At 46.4% G+C, this 27,345-nt stretch overlaps 1 pseudogene; it reads left to right on the top strand.

Moving 5' to 3' along the window:
* Positions 1-4,135: 4,135 nt before the first annotated feature.
* On the top strand, positions 4,136-26,635 carry LOC135909959 (uncharacterized; annotated as a pseudogene).
* The last annotated feature ends 710 nt before the right edge of the window (positions 26,636-27,345 follow it).

Raw genomic sequence — 27,345 nt, 5'->3', positions numbered from 1 at the left:
GCGCTTTCGTTTATTTTTAATGGTACGGCACCTTACGAACGGTAAAACGTCTCTCAGTCTGCTTTATTTATTTTTTTGAAGTCTCACGTTTTTATCTAGCGTTTGATCTTAACGGTCTCCATCATTACTTGCTGGCAGGGTGGGTGCGGCCGACATTTTGCAAGAAAGCCTTCCCCACGACACAATGGGGATGAAACCCCGCTCTGGAGCCTTCGCGCCACCAAGCTGTAGCGCCGGGGTTGATGAATGATGGTCGTCAAAAATGATTTCGGGGGCTGGCGTGCAAGGTGTCTCGTCTTCCCGTTCCTGGCGCATGGAAGCAACTGGTGCATTTCAAATAAGGGACCCAACACGAGGTTTAAAACACCATTAAACCCCACGCATTGCCGTCATCGCCAATCATCTTAATTTTTGTTTTCTGTCATTCCTGCGCAACATACATGCAGCACCTGTTCGTTTTGTTCTTTTTGAGCGAAACGTTGGTCATCGCTTAGAGTTCGTGTCTTTCAAGAAAGGGGAAAAAACAAAGAAAAATACACTTCTGAAAATTAGAAAGTTAACGAACCGCCATGGTTGCTCAGTGCCTTTGGTGTTCGGCTACCGAGCACGAGATCGCGGCATCGAATCCCGGCGGCGGCGGCCGTATTTCGATGCGAGAGAAATGCGAAAACACCCGTGTACTTAGTATTAGGTGCACGTTAAAGAACCGCAGGTGGCCTGAAATTCCGGAGTCCTCCACTATAGCGTGCCTCATAATCAGTAAGTGGTTTTGGCACGTTAAGCCCCATAATTTTTAGCAATTTAATGTAACTATTTGAACGGTAGCGCACTTAATGAGACAAACACGAACTATAATACAGACAGACACACGGGTTCTGAAGTACAACTGGAACGTTTATTGGTGTGTGATGAGCATATGTGCTTGACAAGCGATGCATGCTTGGCTAGAACGAAAAGGGAAGTGGTTCTGAGGCTGCATGAAACGGATAATATATTGAGGTCGACCTGTTCAATAACAACATGCGATAGGATAAGCGAAAGAGCAACAAAATATGTGGGATATGTTCTGAGGTTTCACGTGTCGAAACCACGATCTTATTATGAGGCACGCTCTAGTGGAGGACTGCGGATAAATTTCGACCACCTGGTGTTCTTTAAAGGGCTCCTGACCAAGCCCCACAGTACATTTCAGTTATAGAGTGGAAGTTGTTAGGTGGTCCTCTCGAGAGCATTCTGAGGCAAGAATTTTTCAAATTGACTAATTAATAGCTGAGATAGAAATATTTCAGTGCCACGAACCCGTGATTTCAGGAGGCGAGCGTCACCGCCAACATAGACGATCTCTCCACTTGCCCCGTCTAGCCTCCGCAAGCGCCATTCCTTCCCTGCGTTGCCCATACCGGACCTCGAGGATGGCATGACGCATACATCCCGGGCCCCGCCTTCATTATTTTTTCTCCGCTCTCGTTGGCGGTGCGGCGCACTTCTGCTGACGGCATCGCGTGCGAGCTGTTGCGATTTTCTCGTTTCGCGCAGCGCACTATTTTGCGCTCTGTGCACGAGGACACTTGGCTAGCAGTATAAGTTAGTGCTACACAGATACTGAGGCAGACATAAGTGGATCACAGAGCATGATCCGGCGCTGGAACACGGTAGAAAATGAAATAGTTTCGGTGTCTGAGCGTGCGACTGCACGACGTGAGAACAAGCAGATGAAACGGATGTACGTCTCTCTTGGTGGGGTGCGAAGTAAAACCAAAACATGCAGACATTAAGTTTGTGTGTTTTACTATTTCTCTAAGTTTTAGTTCCTCTATTCTAGCAACATATTACACAAATAAAAGATGTTGGATTGAATAATTCTTAAAGTCCCGTGTCACCACAAGCGCCGTCACAGCGTGAACACGTGTACGTATGCGCGCACTAGAACGTGCACGTCATCCTCCGGCTTGGAGCATCGTAGCCGTGAGGAGACGTGAAAACGGCGTTCGGTTTTAAATTTTAGATCCTTCCGCGGCACGTAGCCATGTAATACTTTGCAGACACGATCATTATCGCGCATTGTATGCTCTCCGTTTGTCAGCTCAAAATGTGCAGACCTTGCACCCAATGCACCCTACACGGACGTTTTTGCATTTAGCACCTATGAAAATGGGGCCGCAACGACCAGGATTTGATACCGCGTCCTCGCGCTTAGCAGCGCAACACCAAAGGCGCTGAGCAACCACGGCTGACAAAGGGAGACAAATTTATGCGCGAAACCATTGACACACAGCCTTTATTTCTAGGCGATCATATGCGCCAAAAATCGCTTCACCTTCTCGGAAAACACCACCGAAGGGAAACCTACGCACGTTTCCCCCCTTCTACAAATTTCAATCGCGTTTAATATTTTACTGTTGCACCAATACGTCATTTCCACACTCCTCGTGGCCTCGGCTTTCCAAATGCGCACAGTGAATGTGTTGAAAGGTTCCTTTGTTTCGGAGTAAAACACAATAATTCTGAAGTTTTGCACCCTGAACAAGTTTTATGAAGACCCGGTTACAACCGCTTTCTTCCTGAAGCTCTCTCCGTTCGTAAAGGCTAAGAAAGAATGCACATGTCGCAGAATCAATGAACACTCCCCTCCTTATGTGAGCAAGTAGTCAAAATATAATCTGCTAACCTTCTTTATCATATATGCATATGATCTACGCTTCCTTTTTCGCTTAACATTTAGGCAAAAATCGACATATGTAATGTGTTTCCAGCGTCCGCTGGCCTTCAGTGAATGGAAGCTTACTGCTCTTTTCGTAGCCGCGGTTACATTAATGCGACGATGGCACATCGCATCGCATTTCCCACACGTCGTATGTGTGCAAACAAATGGGATGCACAAGGAAGCAAACAGAGTGTTGACGTTGCACTGCATTTCAAATAGTAGCCGTGACATTGAGAGGACGTTTTCCTGCGTACGGTAGTGTCAACCACCAAAGTTTACGGACCATGGAATTTCAGAAAACGTTTAATCGCCGAGCAGCCTGTAACAGAAGTCAGTAAAACGGAACATCACATCATTATTCAGATATACTGGTAGAGGCTGTAAATGCGAATACAAGGCTGCGTTGTAAGCGTACGCAGATATCAAGCTTTTCTTCAGGTTTCATGTTCCATCAAATTTTGTGGTTGACTACATTCGAAGGTTCGGCAGGTTTATGGTGGACACAGATATTCTCAGAGTCCAAACGATATTGCATGTCGACCAGGGCTTCCCGCCATAGTTGCTTACTGGTTATGTGTTGGGCTGCTAAGCACGAGGTTGCCTGATCGAATCGCGGCCACTGCGGCCGCATTTTGATGGGTTCGAATTGCGAAAACACCCGTGTACTTAGATTTATATGCACGTGAAAGAATCCCTTGTTGTCCAAATTATTCCTTAGTCCGCGACAACGGCGTGCCTGATAATCAAATTTTGGTTTTGGCTCGTAAAATCCCATAATTTAGTTTTGACCCGGACTTGAAATATAAGGAAAATGGTCACACGTATATTGAATCATACCATGTGCAGTAGTATGCGTGTATCTTAGAGCGATAGCTCTCATTGGCTCTTGCCCCAACTCTGGTGATTTTTATATGTTTGTTTTTGTCTGGCCGTTTGAGTGATCTTGATGGTGACCTGGACATGTGCCGACATGTATGTATACACATAAAGAAATGCGTATTTGCCAGTGAGCGCTAGATGTTTTCCTTCTTCACGAGGAAGACCAGCTGAGCACGAGAAGCAAAGCATCGATCTTAGCCATCGACGTAAAGGGAGCGTTTCACAACGTCAGTCACGAAGCTTTCCTCTGCAACTTCGAAGACCTGGGCTGTGAGTCGCGGACATACGACAACGTCAGTAATTCCGACTTCCGACTACCGAGCAAAGGCATCCGCAAGGTGCGGTCATATCGCCATCGCTTTTCAACGTCCCTAAGATCAAGCTATCCAGCCTCCTTGACGCCATACCAGACCTACAACATGCTTTTTATGCAGATCATATCACGTTATCGACAAGAGCCTCAAACACCGGATCGCAAGAAAATCGCCTGCAGTAAGCAGTAGATATCACCAAGAGCTACTTGCCAAAATGCGGCCTCTGTTTGCTTCCGCAATGTCGGAAGACCTCGTCCTCAAGTCAAGAACGAAAGGCCAACCACCCGGCTACGAGGAACCTGATTCCAGCTTCACTCTCAATGAAACGCCCATCCCAAAAGTGAAAATCCACAAAGACGGGCCCAGGGCGGACACCTTCCCGCGACTACAGCGAACGCTATCACAACTGACGCATCTCATCAGAGAAGTTGCAAGCCATAGATGCGGACTTAAAGAACAAGACACGCTACGTGTGGTGCAAGCACTTTTCATCAGTCGAACAACCTACAACACGCCCTATCTCGCGCTGTGGAATGCAAACGTAGAAAAACTTAACATTCAAATACGCAAATCCATAAAATCGCCCTGGGGCTACCATCCATGGCTTAGACTACGACACTTCTCAAAATTGGCGCACACAACAGCTGGAAAGAATCAGATGGAGCTCACAAAGCCAGTCAGAAAGACTGAAGCTCACACGCACCAGAAAATGAGTGCTGCAATGGCCTAGCTACGGTAAAACCTTTATGACAACGACGGACCGAAGAGAAAGAATTACCCCACACATCCGCGAATACTTCTGCATAGCACCAAACCCACACAACATGCACCCAACGTACCACAAGGAAAGAATATATCGCACGGCGAAAACACAGCCACGATCAGGACACCAGATACACCAACGCAGCCAAATACCCGCAAAGAAACGCTCACGCACTGAGCTTCGTAGATTCCCAGTGCAGAGAGCTAGCTAGGGTCTGCCACAGTCCGGGCGAACAAAACCCTGAGACTGAAAAAGAGGTGGCGATCGCCTTAGCAACTACCACGTGCTTGACGCAGCTGTCGTCTTTTCTGATTCTGAAGCAGCTGTCAGATATACGCGAAAGGTCGCGCGTCGACAGGAGCACTACAGATACTGAAGCGCCAAAGCCCTCCGATCCTCTACACCTGCGTGGCATGAGTTCCTGGGCACTGAAGACTGGAGAGGAATGAAGTGGCACAGGCGGCCGCCCGAGGTCACGCCTGCCGGGCCCAGCTTTCCTACTCTCAAGACGCCCGGTCTACGCCAGCGGCGGCAGAGTTCGTATCCATCACCTACTCAGTGATCGTTCAACATCACAGTCTGGAACGCAGGTTGTACGCACGACCTCAGCCAAAGCTCAACAAAGAAAGCACCACACTCAGAAGACTACAGAGTAACACACCTACAGAATACTCATGCTAGACTCTACACAACGCTACAAGGATACATCTGCCCAACATGTGGCCTACCGGACATCTTGGCGCACCTGATCCTCGACTGCCCATGGCACCCAGATACAGACACATCACCCTCACCGAAGAACTGTAACGCCAAGCAAGAAAGCGAACGCCTCATCGAAACGTGGGAGGCCAAGCTCGTCTCCGAAGACCTGGAACAACAACGACGCCTCGTCACCAAGGCCAAGGAGGCTGTGAAGGCCAGAGGTTTACTGCAATGAGGAGACCTCCCACCTAGAGTAGAACCGAGGCTCGCCTCCGTGTACTGTTTCGAAAGTAAATGTTTATTCCTCTGCCTACCCGAGTGTGGGATTCCAAACCGGTTCCCCTAGCACAAAAACCAGATTCTCTAATCATTAGGCCACGGACGCATGCATAAAAATCGTAATAAGGCAACTTTACGAATTACCATCGCGCAAACCAGCAGTTTCAGGCGCCTGGAATGTTAGGCACGTCGCATATTAATAATTTGCTTATAAAAAGTGAGCGCGCATATTCTAGATGACGCGAAGTAAGGGGACATGCTCACAACCAAAACCTGCTTCAAGGCTCTCATAGTACTGTGGCTCTGTGGTGCGTTCCTACCAGGTCAAGCAGCTCGTTTCGCATGATTTCACATGTTTTAGAGCGCAGCTCTTAGGCGTCTGTTCCTGGGTTGAGCGTCGGCGTCGGTGTAACCGCACGTACGTGCGTGTTCCGCTGCTCGCACGTTCGTCGTCGTCGTCTACCACAGATGGCTACGATGCCCCTTACCATGCCAGCGTTCCCGTACTGCCCGTTCCCCCTGCGAAGGCGCTGACGGCACTGGCCTACTTCCTTTCGGTGCGGTGATTTCGTTCTCAGATTCTTTGCCTCAATATATCGATCGCAAAAATGAATACACGTGTATATCTCCGCTCAAATATCGAATTGGGAGTATCCTAATCGTACTATATTTCTTAGTGCTGAATAAAACTGATTTCTGTGCAAGGTTATTGCTCTGCATAATTATTGCTCTGCTAATGTGGCTGAGGACAATGTAAACAAGGGATCCCAACCACGTCTATATTTTGTTGTGTGAATACGATGATCATTCTTCGGGAACTTCACCCAGTTTTGCGCCTATTTAAGTTTTTTTTCATATACACAGTGACCCAACTTGTGTGCTAGCATGGACTACTAGATATATGCTGGCTGCTGACTTGCCGAACAGACAACATGACCCTTGGGTATGTGCCCAAATAGAAAACTTGCTGCTCTCTGGCTCCGCAGACCACTTAGGCCACTGGGTACGTGCCACTGCGTATGTGCCCGAGCCGACAACTTCGGCACTGTGTTAGTGATATTGGCACGTATCCATTCGTAGTCAGTACCCCCGAATGGATGCGTCGCGGTGCCCGAAGGGGTATAGAGCCTTGCATACATTAAAGCGATAGGGCTCCATCACGGTTGAAACAGAGTTTAAACGGGGTGCAGTGATTACCAGATACACTGTGTCAAGGCAACATTTGGCATTGCGGTTGGCAGCAAGACTGTCACTTCCTGGTGATTTGCCATTAAGGTTTCGTAACTTACGGGTGACACCGCGATATGGCCATCCAACTACAATAATCATAATAATAATCATCATAATGTATAAAACCTCTCATCCCCAATTACACGTACATCATAGGAAACATTTAGTAGTCTAATTAGCATCGCCAATCATCCCAAAAGGATGGATGATCCGCCAATTATTTTGCTAAATGCATGTTTCCTTATAAAGTAAAAATAATATATTTATATATTCCTCACATGACTTGTGAGGGGCTCCCTTTTTATATGTTCCTCTAGGTGTTGCGCTTCATTAATTAGCACTTTTGTGTCCAAAAGAAACCTATGTGCATCCTATATTAATCCATTGTGAAGGTTCCCAGAAAAAAACAATTGTAACCTTGGGCAACTAGACTACAAAACACCGAGTATTCCTCAGTTCTCTTGTTGAAAAGTAACTCCCCGTTTTTACGTCACTAATTTTACAAAAAAAAAACAAACGGAGAAGCATCTCTCTATGCCTAAAGAATGCTGGTTAGATAACTTGCTGCTAATTACGTTATGTACCTCATAAATGAAGACTGGTAAGCGCAGGTTCAAGGCGGGCCTAGAGAAAGACACCGACGCAGAAGCGCTAACTTGTACTTAGATTTTATTGTGAAGATTTCGCCTACTTAAACACACAGCATACCGGGATTGCGCAAGCGTTATTTCATCCAAGCATGAACCAACTAACCCAGCAACAAATTTTGTTCGCGCCGACTTATTTAACTGCTCACTTAAATTGCGAAACACACCATAGTTCGCCTTATTGATTCTTTGTGGCCTATTAATGCAGTAATAATACTAAAATAGGCTTTTGAGGCTACGTTAGTATACGTGCATTGTATAGGCGGCTCCCACTTAGCATTGGTGCGCGACAAAAACTGCCGATGATTGCTCGAGGTCAGCTAGGATAATTTACTCGTGAGGAGGGATGGTGACTACACACCGAGTTTCACAGGAGTGGCGGACATCAGAATCTATGTGAGGGAATGTGTAAATACTATTATTGATTAACGAACCTTTCGTAATTAGATTTTCAATTAAAGAATATAAGGGGCATGTTGTAATGGCCAAACATAAACAAGTCAGTATTTTAAGCATCGCATTTCACTGGAATCTTTGTGCTCTTCACCATTTTCGGCAAATAAATACTCAAAAGCTGCAGTCAACTGCATTGCTGTTTCAAGTAATGTTTCCATACTCTGGTAAAACGCAGTACGAATAAGAAATGCTCATTGAAACAGCAATAAATTTCACCACGTATTTTGTTTCCACGTGTTTCTGAAACTGATTGAAGGCACGTAAGTTCATGCAATGTCTTATGCATGGCTTTTTGAAGGCTAACTTCAAGGCTGCAATTCCAAGAGGCCCTGAAAGGACTTTAATTAAAGCTGCAGTTAGCAAACTTCTATTAGTTACTGAATGTATTGGCGATTGTCGCGTAAATTTTCATTTCCGCTGCTGCTGTGAAGTTTGTTCAGCGAAAGTTTATAATTTTGTCGGCAATTGCACAGCGTCTGCAATTACATCTCCTGGCTCGGAGTGGCGCATGACTCCGGCAAAAGATACCAAGAACCAGTGGCGCTATGCTAGTCCAGGTGCAACCAAATTAGGAAGACCCACTGAGCTTCAGCAAAAGTCACTCCCTCACCAGAACAAGAATTGGATTTTTGGATCTGGACAGGCCGCCACTGGAAACTGAACCTGGCAACGCTCAACAAACGAACCTTCTCGAGTGAAGCTAGCATAGCGGTGCTCTTTGAGTGACTATCAGACATTGCGTGGGATATTATTGGCCTTAGTGAGGTTTGAAGAACAGTGCTGACTGAACAGTGCTTAGAGGACAACAGTAGTAATAAAGCTAAATATGAGGTATATAATTCAGGTAGTCCAAGCCTACGCTGCAACCTCTGCTCACCATAATGAAGAAATAGAACTTTTATGAAGATGTTGAAGTAGCGGTGAGAAAAGCGCAAACTCAGTATACTGCAGTCATGGACGACTTCATTGCAAAAGTGGGGAAAAAGCATGCTGATGAACAAGCGCTTGGCAACTATACGGCACCGATTCTAGGAACACTAGAGGGAATTTGGTAGAAATCGCAGAAAGCAACAAGCTCCGTGTAATGAATACCTTCTTCAGGACGCATAGGAACAGAAAGTGGACCTGAAAACGCTCCGATGGAGAAACAACGAATCAATTAGATTTCATACTTCCTGCCGATCCCAGCATAGTGTAGCATGGAGAAGTGTTAGGGTAAAGTGCAGTGATCATAGGCAAGTGAGGTCTAGGATTTACGTCAATATGAAGAGAACAAGAGTAAAACTACTCAACAAAAAACAGGTCAGCCCAGACGCAGTAAGGGTAAAAGCACACCAATTCAGGCTGGTGCTTAGCAAACAAATATGCAGTGTTAGAACAGAGAGATGAAGATGACATAGAGGTAATGAATGAAACCGTAACCAGGCTGGCTTCAGAAGCAGCAGTTGAAGTCGGAGGTAAGGCACCAAAGCAACCAATCGTTAACCTCTCCCAAGTAACAAAGGACCTAATAAAGAAACGACAAAGAATGAAGGCGTCCAACTCAAGAGATCAGATAGAATTCGCGGAACTGTCAGAACTAATCGACAAGGAGAAAATAAACGGTATTCGAAATTAAAACGTGAGAAAGACTGACGAAGCAGTAAAAAAAAAAGGACGCAGCATCAAATCAGTGAGAAGTAATCTTGGCATAGGACAAGGTAAGATGTATGCACTGAAAGATAAGCTGGCTAATATTTTCAGCAATTTCGAATATATAGTAAAAACAGCGGAATAATTCTATACTGATCTGTACAGCACCCAGAGCAGTCACGCTACCTCCATTCGAAGTAGTAATGAACAGGATACAGAGACTCCTCCTATAACTAGCGATGACATTAGAAGGGCCTTGGAAAACAGGAACCGGGGGATAGTGGCAGGCGAAGATGGATTAACAGTCGATTTAATAAAAGTTGGAGGAGATATCATGCTTGAAAGACTTGCGGCCCTTTATACGAAATGTCTCACGACTTCAAGGGTTCCAAAGAACTGGAAGAATGCCAACATTATACTAATGCACAAAAAGGGAGACGTTAAAGAATTGAAAAATTACAGGCCCATTAGCTTACTTCAAGTTGTGTACAAAGTATTCACTCAGGTGATTTCCAATAGAATAAAGGCAACACTTGACAAACGAGAGAACAGGCTGGCTTCAGGAAGGGCTACTGCACAACAGGTCACATCCCCATCATCAATCAGGTGATCGAGAAATCTTCAGAACAGAATCAAACTCTTTACATAGCTTTCATAGATTATGAACATGCGTTTGATTCAGTTGAGATACCAGCAGTCATAGCGGTCTTAAGAAATGAAAGAGCACAGGAGGCATACGTGAATATCTTGGAAAATATCTGCGAAGGTTCCATAGCTACCTTGATTCTCCCCATATAACTATATAGAAAGGGGTCAGGCAAGAAGACATAATCTCTCCAATGCTGTTCACTTTATGGTTGGAAGAAGTATTCAAGCTAATAAACTGGGAAAGCTTAAGATTAAGGATCAACAGTGAGTATCTCAGCAACCTTCGGCTGGCAGATGGCATAGCCCTGTTCAGCAACACTGGGGAGGAAATGCAGCAAAGGACTGAGGCTCTTAACAGTGAAAGAGTGGGGTAAAGATTAATATGCAGAAGACAACGCTAATGCTCAATAGCCTGGCAATGGAACAAGAGTACACTTGCGAATCAGCCTCTAGACACTCTGAAGGAGTACGTTTACCTAAAGTCCCTTGGTAGTTTCAAAGTACCGCCACTCTTTGAACTCTGCTGCCACCACGCGAACTCCTCGCCTCCTTGTTGCCCCTCGTGCGCCGCCCCCCTCCCGCGGGAACCAGTTTGGCTCATGGTTTTTCGCACGACGATTGGTCTCCTTGCCGTTGCCCTTGGAAACGCGCGGACCTTGCGTTTTGCTTCTGTTGTTCTCTTTTGTTGGCGTCATTTTTCTCCTTAGCTTACCGCTGGCTCGGTGTAGCGAACGTTGCACGCTGTTTCCTGTGCTGTTTTGCTATCGCTATGCCATGCTGTAGCGCAAATAACTGCAGCAATAAGCGTGAAGATGGCTATGCAGTTTTTATCATACCACAAGGAAAGCGTGACGGCTTGTGCAAGAAGCAGTGGCTGCACATCATTGGCCAAAAGAACTTTGTTCCGACAAAGTGTTTGCGAGGCAAGGCACCTTTCTTATTGCTCGTATGATAGCATCCTCTAATGCTTCAGTTTTTTAAATGCCTGCGGCCGGCTTACCAACGTTTTTGCTTCGACAGTTTGTAAATTTCATAAAAATGGGCGGGCCCTGAGTGCGCTGAATATTCTGCTGTCAACTGTTATTCATTTGGAAATGCAGCTATACAGGTTCTGCTTTCCACTGTGAACAATTATGCGTGAAGATACAGCCTCTCGATCGAACTTTTCATGGTTGTTAAAATAAATTGACTGTTCTATTGAAAATCGAAATAGAGGCTTTTCGAGGAGCTTTCTTTTGAGCTTACTTCGATGTATGCGTCAGCCACTCAGATGCAATGAATGCAGGCCATGAAATAATTATTGACAAGTATACCGGCAATGTTGCGGTTGATGAGCGCTACCTATTCTATATTGTGTTTTAACCCGGCATGGTCGTTTAGTGAATATGGTGTTAGGCTGCCAAACACGAGGTCGCGGGAGAACATCGCGGCCGCGGCGGCCGTATTTCGATAGGGGCGAAATGCGAAAACACCCGTGTACTTACATTTAGGTGCACGTTAAAGAACACCACATGGTTAAATTTCCGGAGTCCCCCACTACGGCGTGCCTCATAATCAGACGGTGGTTTTCGCACGTGAAACCCCCTAATTTAAGAATTAATTGCGTTTTTAGTGCCCAAGCATTCTTTGTCGAGTACCTAAGCGCCATCACGCTAAACGTGTAACGCCTTGTATCTGCACAAAAATGTGTAATTTGCAAGCCTAAGACATTTAATCAGCCTCTAGACACTCTGAAGGAGTACGTTTACCTAAAGTCCCTTGGTAGTTTCAAAGTACCGCCACTCTTTGAACTCTGCTGCCACCAATAATATGAATGTAGCTGATTGGCAGCTTTATAAGCTATAAGAAACACTTTTGACCCAAAAAATAAATAAAAGGAGAATACCAACACCGATACAAGGGGCTCCTTAGAAAATGCATGGGGAAGCTAATAATAGGGGTGGGCCAACTTATATTTGTGGGTTGGCTAACTTAAACTTGGGGTAAGTAAAGTTGAAATGGGGGGGGGGAGGTGAGCCATCTTGAAATTTGGGGGCGGGCCAACTTAAATTATGGGGTGGGCCAACTTGATTTTTCAGTTTGGGCCAACTGAAATTTGGGCATATGTTTACGGATGCTTCGACAACTCCAGTGGAATTTTTCCATTATGTTTCAGTCCTTCAATTTGCTTTGAATTGGGTGCTACGAACGCGTGAGTGGGTGACGATTATTATTTGGTTTTCTCATGCATACAGGCAATGTGCAGGGGTGTTACCATGATCGCGCTTGCTGGCTCGCACTGAAATTGCACACCAGCCCTATTCAGTTTCACACTGAGCTACATAGGTTCTTTCACACTGGTAAGCCAAACATATCGGCGGACGATGCGCTCTCAACTAATTCATTGTACGAAGGCACGCTGAATATAATAACGAGGCAAAATGAAGGCGTGACTTCCAACAAGATTTTATTGAAACGTGGGCCGAATTCATATAAAAACTAAGACAGCATGCGTGCGTGCGGCGGTCAGCCATCTCAAGGCGCACATCAAATTAAAAGAAAAGAAAACATAAGAAGGAAAAAATATTAGCAAAAGAAGCCAAATGGATATGACAAAGAAGAGGCATGAGGGTGTACATGGGCTTCTTTAGGGCGTACATGAGGGTTAAAGGGAAGCTGAAACACTTTTCGAAAAAAATGAGTTTTTCGCGGCATTCTACAGTTTTGAGTCTCCTGAAGACGAATATCTGGTTCAAAAAGGGCGGAAACAAACGCAAGCGGCTGTTTTTCCAAGAAAACGCGCACCAGCGCCTCAGGGCATCGCGCGAACGCCGCTGCAATTGCCCGTGATTGGTCGGGGCCGCTGAGACGTCATTCGCGGCAGTCGCCGGTCGGCGCTGCCGTTTCAGAGCGTAGCACGCTGTTCTGTTCTCGCTTCATAGCTGAGTCAAAGTTGTTCTTTATTCTATGGCTGAGTTGTAAGCATTATGGAACGTTCTCGCTGTCTCGGACAGCTTGTGTTTTCGCCGTACATGTTCGAACCGACAGCCGATACGGAAAACGATGGCGGCAATGACGATGTTGAGTGCGCCAACAGCGAGAGCGGTGTGTGCACCTTCTCGCGCGTTGGAAATGTTTTTTTTTTCATGTAGCTGCACGTTCTAGTGACGGGAGAAAAAATGCGCTAAAGTGTCACTGGGAACTTGCTGCTGGAAGAATGCCGAAGCACTAACTTCTCATTAGATTGTAAACACGGGTGCAATTACGCGATGTCAAGCACTTGCCGCTGCTTGTCTAAAGTTCCGTGGTTTTTTGCGTGTTTATGCGCGATCGCGAACATAAGTGCCGCGTTTGGCTACTTCAAGCTCTTCAACATTATCCGCCAGGTGTCACACTGTCTGCTTCAAACTCTTCGATTGGCGGTGGTAGTGGAACAGGTTCATCAGGGGCTCGGTTCTCTAGGTGCTCTGCTAGAACCTGAAAGAGTTCAAGGCATGGATGTCATGAATTTCAGCGTATCATGCATATCAGCAAACATAACAACAGTTCGATTACTTTCAGTAATTGAAATACTTCTTCAGTAATTTATGTGATGGATTAGTTGTCTAGTGATTTAGCAATGTGAATTATTTGGTGTCTGTAATTTCATGGCTGGAGTAATTTATTAATTGCGTTAAATATGCACCAGTAAGTTATGTACGGTGCCAGAACGTTGGTAGTGTCGTTAGGTGTCGTGGAGGAACATGGGGCGGAGGGCATGAAATGTTGGCAAGTGTATGTTACCTTGAAGAAAGGTTGGCGTCCCTTTAAACTTTGCTTTTTGCTTCTTGTATGCATGAAAACTTTTTGGAAGCAATCGTAAAGTAATACCATTTTTGAAAGCGGTAATCGGTAATGTAATTCAAGTCGATGATTGTAATAAGAAAGTAACGAGTAATGTAATATAATTACTTTTAAATAATAATTTTGTCATGCCTGATACATAGCTAGTTCTCTAGATAAAAAGGCAAGAAAACATTTTGTGTGCAGCAGCGATGCCTGTATTGGACTAGACGACGTCGAACGCTGACAAGTTCAATACCTCACAACGTTACTTCATTATTTGAGCCGTTCGCCTTGAGACGGGCGCGGCTATGCCGACGCTTGTTTTTGCAGCATTTCGCTGCTGGTAGCAAGCTGTGAGTTCGAAATCTACGCAACGAAGTTTTTACACGCCAAGTTCAACTAATGTATCGCAAGCATGAAAACATTACCGTAACGCCTCATGTCGTGCGATTTCAGCACGAAAGCTGAACAGCTAAACCTGCGGGCACCGCGTGGTAGGACGAATAGCAAATATCACGTGATGCAGAAGCGTACCCCCGGTCAGTTATTTCACCGTATCAAAACAGCACCGAACAAACAGCCGTAGTAGTGTTCCGTGACACAGCGGAGGGGAAAAACAGGATGAAAACGGCAAGCTGTTTGCACGCACCTGCATATTCCCGGCTGTGCCTCCACCTCGCTTCGTCAAAGGCCGCTGTAAGGCCGTTTGTTTGACACTCAGGTGATCATCTGTTTAAAACATCGCCCATGTGCGCATTAAAACCCTTACCTCACCCTTTCTCCTCTTGGCGAAGGCCGCTCTTGGAGGTGGCGAGGTGTTTGTCTTGGGGGAGAATATAGACGGAACAACGCCGGGCTTCAGTCGCGCCGATTTATTTGGAATACCGATTGCCCACATCGGTGTCATGCTCCGATGATAAACACTGTCGCGGAAATACTCCGAGCACAGCACAGTTGATTTCGTCGGCACGAAATTATCTCTCCTCACCGCGCGGACCCACTGCGCTGCAAGTTTCTTGTCCTTCGGGAACATGTGAAACACCACATCGTCTCGGCCGCCTGTGTTCGCACAGCCGAATGTGCACAGAACGAGGGCAGGTTAGGCACCCTTGGCTGTAGGCACTCACGCAGCACAGAAAGGAAGCACAGTTCACGAAAATCGCAAAAGAAAACAAACGTCAGCGGCGGCATATCTCTCGTAGCGTCGTTTAGTAAAGCGCAGGACGGGAAGAAACATGCCAGCACATGCCAGCACGCCGGTCCGGCAGTACGGACCCCGCGAGTGACGTCACTCTCGCCGGTTCTCTCCTCTGGCAACCACCTCACCCGGCGCTCCGGGAAGCGACGGAGGCGTGTCCGCGGGGGGGATTTAGAAAGCTATTTCTGCCCCTTATATTGAAAAAACAAAGAAAAAAATTTCAGAACCGTAAATGAATAGGTCCGTTCTTCCCAACCCCAGCAATTCATGGAAATTGAAAACCGCTTCAGCGTCCCTTTAACTTCAGTATCCAACTTTTAAGTTGCTTGGAATGGGAAGAAGACATTGCTTTGGTCAAACAACGGCTCATAGATGTGATTACTACAGCGAAAATTGGATGGCCGGCTGAGACATTATTCATATTGTTTGCGGGCTCCTAAAATCCCACATTCAAACAGTCACTGGTCTGGCCGATATACTTCCTTCCACAAGACAACGGGAGCGAATAAATAATGACCATATTAGAAGGAATGAAGCACTCCCTGCGCCTAGTTTCACAGCCAACCAGAGAATTCTCGTATAGGTTGTGTCGTATCAACTGGCCGGCCTGTTGTGTGCATAAACCATGACCGTTATATTGGCGTTTTTACCGATCTTCTTCAATCTATGCGAAACATCATGCATGTAGGAAATGACAACCCGTCTATCTCTTTAATTATCCCTCACACTGTCCGTTCCAGAAGCCTTTGAGTTCTGCCGAGCGATTTTCAGCGATCCAAGAAATTCTTCATTTACTGAGTTTACTACGTATTGTGTGGACCCAACTATTAGCAAGCAGTCGATTACCGCAGTGAAACTGCCCACTCACTTATGATTGCATGGCTTCTTTAGGGCGTACATGAGGGTTAATTTCAGTATCCACATTTCAACTTGCTTGGAGTGGGAAGGAGAAAAGGGCAAAAGTGTTTTATTGAAAAAGGCAATACTGCAAAGAATAAGAGGTAGTAACCAAAAACATTTTCCACTGTGACGCGAGCCTTCAAGAGCAAAGAATCGCAGGGACGAAAGATGCGTGTATTGAGTGCAAAAGTAAGCAACACTGTTTCTGCTAGCATACTTAAAGTCCTTAATGGATACCATTGTAGCGTATTATGTCCTCGTCTTCATAACAGCCTTCGGCCTTCGACAACTAATTTAGCTTTCTTTCTTCAGAGAATGGTTGTCGTCTGCGTCAGTGTGTGCTCAGCGGCTGTCCCTCACTGTCCTTTTGCAAGAATGTGGACTTAAGAGACCACCCGCATGAGCTCTGCGGCTGCGGCCCATAAACAGTACAGCCAAATTTTCCTAGAGTGCCGCTCAAGTGACAGTTATTGCAAATGAATGTGGAATTACACAATCCACAGTACTGATTCTGAAGATGGCGTGGCCGCCAGTGGATCGAACTCGCTGCTTCTCAAACAACAAGTCGAAGAGCAACCAGGAAAACTGCGACAGAGGATGTGCCACAGACAAGAAGACCAAAATAAGAGGTGCTATTCTATACAGTTATTATTTAGAGCAAGAAAAAATACCTATATGCACAAAGCACGCGTGGATACAGTTACGTTAATAATATTGGAATTATTACAAAATTCTCATGAGCCTGGCTACGTTTACGGGTTGACATTTCTGTCCCGGCTATAAGCGTGCCATCGCCGTCCATTTGTATAGCATTCAAATGCTTGCAAGCATGTCACTCGTGTTTACGTTCGTTGGAAGTCTGCCGCACTTCGTCTCGTGTAAAACCATCTTTGGGAAGAGAAAACCGCACGTGGTCCAAGCCAGTGAAAGTATACCGACTGAGAGCAGTGCACGTGCCATCCTCTGGAATAAGTGCACGCCGTACCATGAAATCCTGCGCAAGGTTACATAGTTCGACCGTGTCTTCTGGGAAGCACCGAGCGCATGATAAAATAAATATAAAAAACAGTGAGAGGAAACATTGATCACGAGAGGCTTCATGGCCACATATGCCTTCCTGCCCCCCGAGTCATGGATATAGCGTCGGCACAGCAGAACGTGTATATGACCTGTTGCCCCAGCGTCGCGCTGGCCGTTATGAAAATTACATCTGGAAGAAAGGGGTCGCTAGAGAGCGTGGCCGCTGCTCTAATCATGGTAAGTGCAACTGCATCCATTCTTTTCCCAGAACACGGAAGCGTATTGTCAGGAGCGTAGGGCAACTAGGGAGCGAATTGAGCCTGCTCGTCTTTTGTTGGCACGGCTGCAGGGATGCCCAGTACTGAATACACAGCGATGTTTGTGCACGTGCACGTGCTACCGAGGCAGATGATAAACTGTGCGCCTTGCCAGAGTACCTACATTAAAAATGGCCACCACTGTCTGCCGACTTCTTGCAGACCGCTTTGTCTCTTTAAGGACGCTTATCTGCTGACTAAGCAAGCTACGCATGGTATCCATATAAACACACTTTCTTAACAAGACAATCTTTTTTCGTCTGTCACCGTATATGTACTTCCGAGCGCCTTACTTGTACGAGGTATACAGGCATCGCACAACAAAAATTGGTGCATGGACATAAGAAGAAAAACAGACTAATATATGTTCATATCCTCTAAAAACTTGAGGTGAATCCGAAAAACATCTTCTAAAGATGTCTGCCTCTGTCGCAAAACCTAGTTCACCGTGGTATACTTTAGTGCGCGGAGACGCTCAGATCAAATTAAATTGCGGAGAATAAAGTCCTCAATTTCATGCCCAGCAGCAGAACACGATGGCCCCTGAATGACCATGAAGTGTGTACGGGAAACGCGACTGCGTACCTCGTAATAACTTTTTGTCTGTGCGTGTGCGTATGTGCCTTCTTTCTTCTATCTCACCCTCTTTCGTTCTTCATGGTATAACGTATCAGGAGTAGTGTACCAAACCTCTATAGCTAAGCTAACCTCTCCAGTTATCATTTCTCTCCACGCATTTTCGCCCTCATCTCTCTCCACGAATCCATAATTGCAAGCAGGGGAGCACATATTGTAACGACGAAATTTTATAATTGAGGATAACTTCTTGGGCGAGATGGTGTTTACTTAACAAGGTGCTTTTCAAAGCGAAAAATTCGAAAAAGAAAGAAAACAGCTTTCCTTTCCTTTCGCCTCTAACTGTTTTCTCTCTTTTTTTCAAGTTTTTGGCGCTGAAAAGCATCATGTTAAGCAAACACCAGCTCGCCCAGTAGCGCTCGTCTTTGCGTTCGCCTGGCACTGTTTTCTTATTTTTTTCGAGTTTGCGCTAAAAAGCATCATGTTAAGAAATTTTAGCAAATTTTACTTGTGTATTCATGCGAGAATATGGACGACACGTGACCCATTGCTTTCCACCTTTGATGTCATGCTTTGCTCCTGCATTTTGTGGCGGGGTACGTCTACAAATGAAAAAGGTTTCACAATGGCTCCCCGAAATCACGAGCGACATTATTAGCAAACGATCGCGACATTTGAGCTATGAACCCATTTAAATGCTCGGTTGGAGTGGTTTGCAAGTGAACCCGCAGACAGGAGAACGCACTTTCGGAATGCAGTTATTCATAGAGTCTCATGCTACCGAGTAAGAAAAATCATCAATCGCGTTTCGAACGACACATTACCAGCCGTCAATTGTGCGTCGAAAGCTTGTCGCAGTGCAAGGCAGAGCAATCAAGGCAAGATTGGAGTGAGAGCCTACACGGAGCGTGTAACGTTTTTGAAGGCTACCAGCTGCCTGGCTTTATCTCTCGGCAAACACTCGACTACACTGAAAAATATGAGTCATATGGTGACGTACAGGCAGCATTTTCCAGCAAAAATAAAATTACTCTTTCACAACTATTTTCCACGGGTGGAGTAGAGGGCCACAAAGCAACACATGCTCTACCGAACGCGGCAATGCTCTTCGCATCGACAGCGAGAACTATGCGATAGCCTCTAGTAGTAAACTTGTTTTTCCGAAGCGAAGCAATACGCCGATACTGCGGCACAAAAGGCGCAATGAAATATACCAAGTCCGTGTACAGCACAGAAAAGCACTCTTATACGCGTGGCCTATAGTGCGAGCTCAGTAGGGCATGGGTCGGCGCAGCCAATGGGGAGGAGGTGGCGCCACGTCATGTGTGTATAAAATGAGTGTATAAAATAGAAAAAAAGCATTAATGCCCTATTGAATGCCGCTGAGCGGTCCTTCCAGTTATGAACTCCTCGAGGGCAAGCGAGTACACTGACACACTTGGCGCGTTTTCATTCGGCTTACCGAGGCGCAGTTTGAACGCAGGCGAGAGCTCGGGCGGACAAGCAACGCGCGAAAAAAAAAAAAGAAACACTTCACCAAAGGGGCTATAATGTTTCTTCGCACTCCCACACGTGCGCAGCCTTAAGTGTCTCTGCGATTTTCTTTTACCTAGAATCAGTTGCAGATCTTGAAATGCGAAGCATTTTTTGGCGAACATTTGCCACTTATACAGTGTCTATCTAGCCGCCTACGTCTTGGTGCTCTCATGGTCATTTAGCAAACTGGTAGGTACCGAAATTGGCATAGTATGACAAGACTGTATGACGAACATAAGTGATCGGTCATGAGATGAATATCATGACATGTGTGTCATGTACGTCATGCAACATCCACCTATGCATTGGTGCTCTCATGGTCATTTCGTTAGCCTGGCATGTACTAGAATTGGGATAGTGTGACCAGAGTGTATGACGAATGTAAATGATAGCTCATGACATGCGTGTCAACTAGGTCATGAAACAGCCACCTACGCATTGGTATATACTAAAGTTGGCATAGTATCACAGAAGTGCATGACGAACATAAATGATAGGTCGTGACATGAATGTCATGACGTGCGTGTCATGTAGGTCATGAAACAGCCGCCTCCCTATAGGTATGTACCAAAATTGCCATAGTACCACAGAAGTGCATCACGAACATAAATGATAGATCGTGACATGAATGTCATGACGTGCGTGTCATGTAGGTCATGAAACAGCCGCCTACGTATTGGTATGTACCAAAATTGGCATAGTATCACAGAAGTGCATGACGAACATAAATGATAGGTCGTGACATGAATGTCATGACGTGCGTGTCATGTAGGTCGTGAAACAGCCGCCTACGTATTGGTATGTGCCAAAATTGGTATAGTATCACAGAAGTGCATGACGAACATTAATGATAGGTCGTGACATGAATGTAATGACGTGCGTGCCATGTAGGTCATGAAACAGCCGCCTACGTATTGGCATGTGCCAAAATTGGCATAGTATCACAGAAGTGCATGACGAACATAAATGATAGGTTGTGACATGAATGTCATGACGTGCGTGTCATGTAGGTCATGAAACAGCCGCCTACGTATTGGTATGTACCAAAATTGGCATAGTATCACAGAAGTGCATGACGAAGATAAATGATAGGTCGGGACATGAATGTCATGACGTGCGTGTCATGTAGGTCATGAAACAGCCGCCTACGTATTGGCAGATGCCAAGATTGGCATAGTATCACAGAAGTGCATGACGAACATAAATGATTGGTCGTGACATGAATGCCATGACGTGCGTGTCATGTAGGTCATGAAACAGCCGCCTACGTATTGGTATGTATCAAAATTGGCATAGTATCACAAAAGTGTATGATGGACATAGATGATGGTCCATGACATGAATGTCATGACATGCGTGTCATTTTAGAACGACAGAAAGCTGAGCTAGTTGGTAAGGATTCATTATGCAAAATAGAAGTGAGGCGTGCAGACAGGACACAAGAGTAGAGAAGCAGACAACACGAACGCCAACTATCAACTGAAGGGAGCACTGAGGCGAAAAAAGAAAGAAGACACAAAACTCATCTGCGCAGGAATGAGCATGCGCAGATGAGTTTTGTGTCTTCTTTCTTTTTTCGCCTCAGTGCTCCCTTCAGTTGATAGTTGGCGTTCGTGTTGTCTACTTCTCTACTCTTGTGTCCTGTCTGCACGCCTCACTTCTATTTTGCATAATGCGTGTCATGCAGGTCATGAAAAAGCTGCCTACATCTTGGTGCTGTCATGGTCATTTCCTTAACTTCTCCCTGCACACTGCCTCGCATAGCATTGATTCCGACAGCGTGGGGGATCTGCCGGCATTTTTGTGTGTTCTTTTTATGTACCGCTGTGCCATCACGCTGACCTCAGTGCTGTTACAGTGTACCTGACATAAATAATAATAATAATAATAATAATAATAATCATTTCGGCCAGGGTGCCGCCTGCTAAGTCTCAACCCCCCAAAGGCGTTAATTGGACGTTTGCTACAAGGTAAACACCCGCCCATCCATCAGCGCCTATCCAGACCTCAACGCAGCGTGGACACCGACTCCAGACGAGTCCACGAAAGGCCACCAACCTCACCCTTAACTGAAAGCCTGAACTAAGGATGAAAGAGGGGGGCTCATCCAGTGCTACCAAACAACGAGGGCGACCCTGGATTCGCAGGTTGCGATCCAGCCGCATGTCCATACCATCGGGCTTCGGAGGCGGAGTAACGGCGGATTATTGCGAGCATGGGCGTGATATCGCAACGGAGTCGACGATTGTGATTTGCTGCTGGACAGTCTTGAGATTTCTCTTCAGGGAAGACGACGGTATTAAAGGCGGAGAATTTTAAAGCAGGGGACAGAAAGTCCTGATGGGAACTGGGATGTTCAACTTGCTGCTGCATGGCGTGGGCTTCCATAACTGGAGCCGTGTAATTATGCCAATAAACCGTTTTTCCTTCATTCTTATAAACTGATGTAGCAGTCGATGGGCTTGGTGGATTCCTTGCCCTAACGCCACCCTAAGCCGCAACCGGCCTTCATCAAGAGTGACTCTCTTGTTGAAGGTCGAAAACCGGCCGAAACTATTATTATTATTATTATTATTATTATTATTATTATTATTATTATTATTATTATTATTATTATTATTATTATTAAAATTATAATAATTATTATTATTACATGCCGTACGAAGCATCTGTCGCTTTACTTCAAAGCGACATAAAAATGTGATGAACTGGTTTAAAAAAACATATTTATTTATTTATTGATACTGTTAGCGCAAACGCCGATACAGGGTGGAGTAATAAAATAAGCTTCAAAGATTGCTACAAACAAGAGCGCTACACAAATCAATCCAGAATATACAACTGCTTAGGTGTGCCAATTTAGGTCAGTGCTCGGGAAACTCGATTAGTATGTTTCAGAAATCCGTTAAAGGCACTTGTAACAAGTCACCATGTCTTCCTTCACGGTTCCGATTGCTTAGACTGTGTTTGCGCCCCAGTACAATATGCGAATAGTGTCAAGTACCTTGGAGTATACTTTGAAACTGACTTCACATGGAATATTCAAATGGCTCGAATTTGTGCGCGATTACGTAATGTACATGTGTCCTTTACCGTATAAGGAGTTATGCACCTACCAAGATTAAAAAAGTGATAGTGCATGCTGTAGGCTACTCGCATATAAGGTACGGCATTTGTTGTTTTTTTAATTGCAGCGGATTTTGGAAACATAAAATTGACAGGCTTTTAAAAAGCACACTGAAAGGTGTTGCGTACAACCAAACCACGGATAACTTATTTCGAGATTTCAAAATGCCCGATTCCGAGTCTTTGTTTCATTCGATAATTGTGATGCGTCATTTCTGGAGCAATGCTTTTCGAGAACCTGGCCATAAAAGTATTGCTTTGCGTAGATATCCCAGCTATGTAGTTCCTCGGATAAGAACTCGTTATGGAAAAGGACAAAGGAGGTACTATATTCCCCATCTGTTTAATAACCTTCCCAGTGCTGTACTGGATCAGACAAATTTGTCGGGATTAAAAAAGGCCCTCAAGGCAATGATAGAATAGTCTTCACATGTATAACGCCTATTTTGTTGTAGTGTGATTTTGCCAAAATGAATGTAAGACTGTTTCCGGACAAGGCGCTTGACAAGCGCCTTGTCCTGTCTGTTTTTCTTCTTGTGTGCTGTCACTTTTCGGCGCTTATTCTATTGAAAGCTATGCACCAACTAGCCCCACAACGTGTTTTACTGCTGTTTCCGCTATTTTCACAATTTTTTTCCTTTTTTTTGTTCTCGGCAGGTTGTAACTTTCTTTACGTATTGTGCCATGTTTACTCAGTCTGAATGGTTCTTGTGTGTTGCGTGTTTTCATTTGAACATTAAGTGTTGTTTAGGCAAACGGCGCTGGCGCGATTTCTGCGGCACGCTGTCTCCTCACACGTCTGTCCCACGAATTTTTCTAGTAATTCATTCTTTAAGCGGACCTGTAACACAGAGCTTCCCTATTCGTGCTCTCGCTGTACCTCGGGACACGTGTGAGATAATAGATGCAGGTGAATTTTGTGAGCTTATTTCCAGGCCTACTTTTTCATCTCAATGTGCAGAATTTGATATTTCAGTAGTGTTAGCTAAGGAAAAAATTATTGCCTGCTACTAGGCCCAACATCCTCAATTAGATCATACTTTCACATTAAGCGAGCTTTAATGTGTAATTGCATCATGTCGCCAAAAGTCCGCTGCTGGGCCGGACGGCATAACGTACAATATGCTAAGAAACCTCAGGCATGCACTCCATATGAAAGCAATCATTGGCGCACACAATGGCCCCAAACCGCGAATTTTCGCCCTCCATTGGGACATATGTTCCTGGCTTCACTCAAAATTTTTCGACAGATGCCCTATAGAATGCTACACATTAAAATCAGGCACAGCTGTAGATTTGGTCTTCCGTGGCTACCGTCATCAGCGACATTGTTCCGCGGTAACATGACAGACAAATTGAGAGGCACTTTGCTGTTTGATACAGCCCTGATTGATACAGATCTACCTTCGTAGTAGGTTGTCAACACTTTGAAGGTGTCCGCCTATTTTTTTGCGTGATGTCCGGCGTGGCCTAACCAACGCGTTAATGCCGTCATAGGCAATGGAGCGGGGACGGTTGGGCGTGCATGCGTGATTAATGCACGAGTGGCGTATCCTCTCGTTTTAGGTCCCCTTTAGTCACCTCCAATCCTCACTTCGAAGATGTGCAGCATAAGTCCTGGCTGCAGGTTCGAGTTTACAAAACAGAAAAAAAACAAGAGCAACGAACTGGAACTCGTGTAATCTCTCAACTTGCAGCTTTCATTCAGTACAACTCATGTGGACGTTCGTCGCAACGTCGACGAACGTCGAAAGGCAAGAGCCGTCTTGAAGTGTGCCTCCGGCCATATTAAAATGCTAAAGCAGGGTACTGCCATTATAAGTAAACCTCGCGCGTGTTTCTCGCAGCCTGCGGTAAAACCGCATCCTGCTCGTTCAGTGGATGCGGATATCCATACTCGCAAATTTGCTCAGTTGCTAGAAAGTTGGTTTCCTCGACCAATTTTTTTTATGGATGTGGGCTATGAAACAGAGAGACAGGTAAAAAATTGGAGGACGCTTAAGCTTCGCCTTCAAGAGTGGAACGCGATAGCGTTATGGCACCCCGTTCTCACCGCCCACTCATTCGCTCGGCATGCTCTTGAGTCACACACAGACGAAACGTGCGCCTGAGCAAGCGGAACGAACCAAAGAAGTCGGTGTCTCGGAGGGAGAAACGATCTACGGGAGCCAAACGTCGTGATCGGCACGGACAGCCGGGCCGCGACGCGCCATGAAGGGGGACGCGATCATGGGGCTGACGCCACGATGGGATCGTCCTCTATCTTACTTGGGAGCACCACGCAGACGCATGACTCCTCGCCAGCAGCACAGCACACATCGCAGGGGACGCTTTCCCACCAGACGCGCTACGGCGCAGCGATCACGTCAGAGGCGTAGCTATGCTATCCACTGTGGTCTCCAATGCGCCCCTGCGAAATCAGAACTTCTTCACATGAGAGCCAATCCCAAAGACAGCCCGAGTTTGCGTCTCTTTCTCATGGGAGGTCCTATTAGAGAGGTCGAGGAGATCCAGACCCTGGGTCTGTTCATCCATCACAGACTCAGCCCGGAATCCACTATCGACAAATTCACGCGTAGGCGAACAGGTCGGACGTATGATCCACCGCGTTTTCAACGAACGCGGCGGGTTGCGGGGCAGGGACGCGCTTCGGCTCGCCCACGCATTCGTAACCAGCAGGATCCTATACTCCATGCCCTACCTTCGCACTACAAAGAAAAACAATGAACACATGGACGCCATCATAAGGAAGGTTACAAAGCGAGCTTTGGACCGCCCGGTGGCTACCTGCAACGCTAAGTTGTTGGCTCTAGGTGTGCTCTACTCCTACCAGGAGATGAAGGAGGCCTACCTTGTGAACCAATACACGCGACTCTCACAGACGGTGACCGGGTGCCACCTGCTAGACCGCTTGCACATACAACACGAGTGCATTCCAGAGGAAACATGCAGGCTCCCGGAGCTCTGGTGTCGCAACCTCTGGGTTCCTCCACTCCCGCGCAACATGGACACGCACACACATGAGAGCAGGCGAAAGGAACGCGCTCGGGCCCTCGAACACCAATATGGTTTAAAGCAGGGTGTATACTACGTTGATGTGGCAGGGCCGTCGCCCACTGGATTCTACACGGCTGCTGTAGTTAACCAGGACCAACGAGTTAACTGTCTGTCCTACCGCGCTTTCAACTCCGCGCAGGCCGAGGAGGTTGCTATAGCACTTGCCGCCTCGGACCCGAATTCGAAGGTAATCATCACAGATTCGCGCATAGCCTGTGAGCACTACCTGGCGGGCGAGATATCACCTTTAGCCTACCGCATTTTAAAGCGAGCCGTGAGGGAATTGGACCCCTCACCCAAACGCATTGTTTCGACTCCGGGCCACCAGGGCCTTAGAGGTAAAGAGGCTGCGGACGTGGCCGCCCGAGCGCTTATCCACCGGGCCCCTCAACCAGAGTCTTCCGGCTCAGAGATTAGACAGCCGCTTCTGCGCTTCAGGGAAATTCTGGCATACTATTGCGAACGTCATCGGCTTTTCCCGGTCCCTGCTAAGGGCCTGAGTAAGGCCGATGAACGAACTCTGTGGCGCCTGCAGACGAACACCCTGTTGTGTCCTGCAATAGCAAAACATTTTGACCCGAAAGTTGATGGGCGATGCCCTCACTGTGGGGAAGTCTCCGATAACTTTCACATGGTGTGGGCTTGTCCGATGAATCCGTCCCTTCCCCCCAACCATTCCCCCACTAGAGAGGCATGGGCGGCAGCCCTACTCAATTGCTCGGCGCTGGAGTCTCAAAGGGCTCTAGTCCAACGGGCGTGGGTAGCAGCTTCGTCCAGTGGGGTCTCAGACTATGGACTTGACCTGTGTAAAGGGCCATCTTTGGCCTGCAAACTCTCAATTTATTAAATAAAAGTTTTTCATTATCATCATACCGCATCGGATGCTGCACCTAGGAATCGCGCCGTGGGCGGAAAGAGGAGCCACGTCGCCTCAACACGAGGGTTCGAGCGACGCACGCTGGAAGCTGGAAGGGGAGAGAGCGAGAAAACTCTTGGAGCATCCTCGAACCGGTCCCCGCGCGCCCCCTATGCACTCAAACGAGACGAAGGGGAGAAGCGGGCGAGTGGCGCGCCACCTGTCGGGGCAGCGCCATACATTGCGAGGAGGGTGTCCTCTGTGTTGCCGCAAGATGGCTCTGCATGCGCGCCAAGCGCAGAAGAAATGTAGCGGAAACGTACTTCGCTACTCGTTTAGCTGCGAAGTCTGTAATTTACATGCTCATAATTACCGATATACACCGCAGTATAACTTTCTACGGGACGTTTCTAAGGCAACACCGCATTCACTAGAGGCGCTTTTGTCCCGTTTGAACCATCGAACTCATGGTTGAGTGCTAGCGTCTCCGTCTCACACTCCGGAGACCCTCGTACAATTCCCACCCAGCCCATCTTGCAAGTTGTTTTTATTTATTAATTTCCTTCCGCCATTTTTCGCTCACAGTGAACGCCGGCGATGCCGACGACACCTTCTTTTCTGCGACACGAGCTCCTTAACGCTGTCACGTTAAAACCTGGCTAATCCACCAACGTCCGCTTCGGGACTGGACGCGCTGATCA

Source organism: Dermacentor albipictus, chromosome 1 (assembly GCF_038994185.2).
Source record: "Dermacentor albipictus isolate Rhodes 1998 colony chromosome 1, USDA_Dalb.pri_finalv2, whole genome shotgun sequence".
Lineage (NCBI taxonomy): Eukaryota > Metazoa > Arthropoda > Arachnida > Ixodida > Ixodidae > Dermacentor > Dermacentor albipictus.
This window is presented reverse-complemented; position numbering and strand designations above follow the sequence as displayed.